Source organism: Sorex araneus, chromosome 1 (genome assembly GCF_027595985.1).
Source record: "Sorex araneus isolate mSorAra2 chromosome 1, mSorAra2.pri, whole genome shotgun sequence".
Taxonomy (NCBI): domain Eukaryota; kingdom Metazoa; phylum Chordata; class Mammalia; order Eulipotyphla; family Soricidae; genus Sorex; species Sorex araneus.
Window position 1 is genome coordinate 294,335,800 of NC_073302.1, and position 4,282 is coordinate 294,340,081.

At 37.0% G+C, this 4,282-nt stretch overlaps 1 non-coding gene across 1 annotated transcript; it reads right to left on the minus strand.

Moving 5' to 3' along the window:
• Window positions 1-3,313: 3,313 nt before the first annotated feature.
• LOC129401313 (U6 spliceosomal RNA) lies at window positions 3,314-3,421 on the minus strand. The gene has a single exon (XR_008628244.1). It is a non-coding gene; the product is annotated as a U6 spliceosomal RNA (small nuclear RNA).
• Window positions 3,422-4,282: the final 861 nt, after the last annotated feature.

The following is a 4,282-nucleotide window of genomic DNA, read 5'->3' on the forward strand; positions in this document are numbered from 1 at the left end:
TATCTCTGACTCCTAATTTTTTTTTTTTTAGGGAGTATTTCTTTTCTTTTTTTCTTAAATCACCGTGAGATACAGTTACAGAACTTTCATGTTCGAATTTCAGTCATACAATGATCGCACACCCATCCTTCCACCAGCGGACATTCTCCACCACCAATGTCACCAATGTACACCCACCCCTGTCAGCTTTGCAACCCTCCCCCTGACTCTATGGCAGACAATTTCCCCCATACTCTGTCTCTACTTTTGGGCAGATGGCTTGCAATATAGATACTGAGAGGCTATCACGTTTGGTCCTTTATCTACTTTCAGCACACATCTCCCATGCTGAACAATTCCTCTAACCATCGTTGACTTAGTGATCCCCTTTCTATTCCAGCTGCCTTCTCCCCAAGGCTTCTGATTATGGGGCAATATTCCTGGCCCTTCTCTCTACTGTCCTCTCATGTCAGTTTCATATTATGTTATTTTATATTCCATAAATGAGTGCAGTCCTTCTATGTCTGGTCCACTCTTTCTGACTCATTTCACTTAGATACTCTCCATGACCATCCACTTATAAGCAAATTTCATAATTTCATCTTTCGTAATCGCTGCATAGTATTCTACTGTGTAGCTGTACCAAAGTTTCTTTTACCACCGAATCCTAATTTTTAAATTATTGGATTGGGTTGTGAATATAAAATACGCTCCTAGTCCTAAAATTTTATTTCTGCAATCAATGCATCATAAATATTGTAAGACTTTATTTTTTAATTGAATCACAATTTATTAATGTTGAAAGATAGAGCTTTATTTCATAAACATATGTTTAGGGAGCACTGTCTTTGATATTTATATCAGAATTGAAAAGTACAACTAAAAATTTTTCTGTTAAAATAAGATGACTGGGTAATATAAAAAAATCTAAGAGGATATTTATTGTGTAGGTAATTATGGATTAATGTATTAGTCAAAAGAGAATAATGTGGAAAGTTTTTTGTTAACTTTTCTATATTGAGGTTACATCATATTCCTATTTCTAAATAAATACCTTCTAATACAATTAGCTTTAATATCAAATATAAAATTGAAGAAGGCTTTTATACTGATTTTGTAGTTTGTTATAATGTGTTTAATTAAACATGTACAATAGCAAATGTTCGATTTATACATAGTTAACTAATGATGAATTAATTCCAACAAGTCACTTCTAAGAACATGTTATCACTATATTCACTCTTAAGATTAATAAATGGCATTACAAAAACCAAGTGAAAATGGAAAATTTGGTACAAATTAAACCTCAAAGATCTAATTTGCTAACATGATGGTTTTACTAAAGTTCTTATTGAAATATCATTGAGAGATAGACAGCTTCCTGGAAAGGCAATGCATGAACTTTCTGTTTGCGCTTTAGTCCGGTGGCCTTGGTGATAGCAGTCTAACAATATTGTGTGAAAGTTATACCATAACATTATACCACTAAGGCTATAAATGGGTTTCGTGGCTGACAGCAACTAAACATGCAATGGCATTATCAGGTAGAACTAACTTTGTACAGCATGGGGATACACATGATCCGAGTTTATTTTCTAACCAAATGTCACTTCACTGTATCACTGTCATCCCATTGTTCGTCGATTTCCTCGAGAAGGCACCAGTAACATCTCTATTCCTCCCAGCCCTGAGATTTTAGCAGCCTCTCCTTACTCGTCTTTCCGAATGATTGGAGACTCTTTCAGGGTCAGGGGAATGAGACCTATCGTTACTGTTTTTGGCATATCGAATATAATATATATTATGATATACATAATAATATGTATATATATAATGTATATCACTTTCTATGATTTGTTGCCTACTGTCTGAACTCCACCAAATATGGTGTGCTAATTATGGAAAATGGGTAGGAAGTGTCTTATAATGTGTTGCACGGATGCAGTCCAGAAAGCAGACTGAAGTGTGGTGGCAGTTTGGTAGTGGAGGTCGGCTGCCGGGGCTGAGTCCCTTGGGCCAGGAGGGTTCTCACATGCCCCCCTCTGGGGTGCCCCAAGTGGAAACAGCCTGGCATGGAGTCGCAACCAAATGTCACTATGTTCATGATTGACACGAGTGAGAGATTATATCAAAAGATTTAAAAAAGTTGCTTCTTCACCCCGGTCATGAGAATTACACCCCATTCATTCTTGGAGGTAGAATCCATGTCAAGGCTTGAACAGGTGCATTTTATGAATGTTATCTTGCATTTTCTAGTACCATATTCAGTAGACTTTCTTCTGGGGACCTTCAACTTGGTTTTAGGAAAAAAGAAAGAAATGGAAGTAATTTTATCTTTGCAATGTCTATTAGTCAATTTGGAAACTACATAGAGAACCATTTGAAAGGTTATTTTATAACTTCTGACTTTTACATAACCTGATGGTAGTTATTAAAATTATAAACAGTATAAAATTCAAAACCTTAGCTTTTTTTTTGCAGGTATTTGTTTGCATCTTGAACAGACATTCATGTCAAGCTGATGTGGATTTTCCTTCCAAGTTTTCAATAGGTCAAAACCAATGTGCTTAGAGAAGGTTTTGACTTAAGAAAATTGATATTCAAATCATCTCAGAGGTCCAGGACCAAATATCAACCTCACTAAAGTTATGTCAATGCATGTTTCTATAGGCAGTTGGAATCTGCTTGAATTTTTCAGGACTTATCAACACAGGCTTTTGCAGTGTGGTTTGCTGTCATCAGCACAAACTCAATCCAGGTTTATCTTCCTGCCCTTAATTTTTCTAAAAGTATTGTCCACAGCATTTCTTTGTGATGAGAATGGGTCACAAGTGGGAATTTCTACTGTGGAGTTTATTTTTCCCCGACTGTCAGCTGTTTGTGGCTTTAATGACAATGCTCTTTCATCACAGTAAATATAGAGCTTGTCTACCGAATTAGAAGAGACATAAACCTGTGCTAACAATGTTTTTGAAAATTGCTGTGGAATGTGTGGTGTGCTCTGTGGCAAAGCCACATGAAGACAGGGCAGGGTGGCGACTCATCAGCTCGGGAGCTGCCAGTGGGATCACTCCGCCTTCTCTGCACAGCCCTCTGCTTATTTATTCGGTAAGCACTTCCATCCCGGCGCCCTCGGGGCCCTCATTCCACACCCTTGAAGTTTGCAAGAGCAGGACACGTTTTTTTCTTTTTTCTTTTCCTTCAAACCTTTAGTGAAGAGCAATGATCCATAATGGATCAAGACCTTGCTGAAAGCGGCCACATCCGTGGACGGCAAATAGTCCTCAAAAGCTGTGGTCTGCTCCTGCAGCAAGTCTTCTCTAACTTTATCATCAAAAATATGGAACACCTCACAAATTTGCATGTTCATCCTTGCGCAGGGGCCATGCTAGTCTTCTCTGTATCATTTCGATTTTACTTTATGTGCTGCCGAAGAAAGCACGGAGACATGCATTAATACAGCAGTCAGGTGTTCGTTCAGAAGGCCTGGTGGAGTCTAAGCACTAAGGAGAGGTGTGGGGGGAATGTATTTTCTTAACAAAGGATGACTTGCTATGTGTAGACAATGACCAAGAAGAAAAAAAAAATCAGTTTGATTGAGTGTTGCGAAATCAAAGAAATTGCCCTTTTTTATGACCTTTGTTCTAAATTTTCTGTCTCTAAAAAGACAGCACAGCATAAGACTGCAAAGTCTACCAGATAATTTAGAGAAATAGAAGTCAGAATTTAGAAGTGTGTTTCTACACATTCAGCAATTCCAGCAAAAATGTATGTCTCCAATGAAAACAAGTAAAGTTCTAACCGTGAACACAGACGTCACAAAAAAATGACATAGAGGAACATAACAGAAGTAGCAAACCACTGTCTATGTTCAATGTTCTTGATGTTTAGAATATCTTTACTCCTCTTCTTAAAGGGTTGCTTTATTCTTGGGCTTCGGTTAAAAATAAGTGAAATATTTGATAAATGTTTTTCAATGGACTCTTTAAATATTGGTTTATCATGAATATTAGCTTTTTGAAAAAGATAATATAACTAGGAAAGTTCTGCAAGTTCTCCACATTGGTGGTGGCAATGCAGTAACTGTGTGCACCACAGGCATTAACTAATATAGCACCACCACAACTATGGTACCTCAAAAACAATAAATATCTGAAAATGAACAATTTGTGATTAGGAGAAAATTTTATTAAATAAAATACCAGAAATGTATACCAAAGGGATTTTTCCTTTGTCTTAGGTGCAGCTACGGGTTCCAAGTCCTTGGATAAAAATCTCTTACATATGGTATACTTTCAAAGAT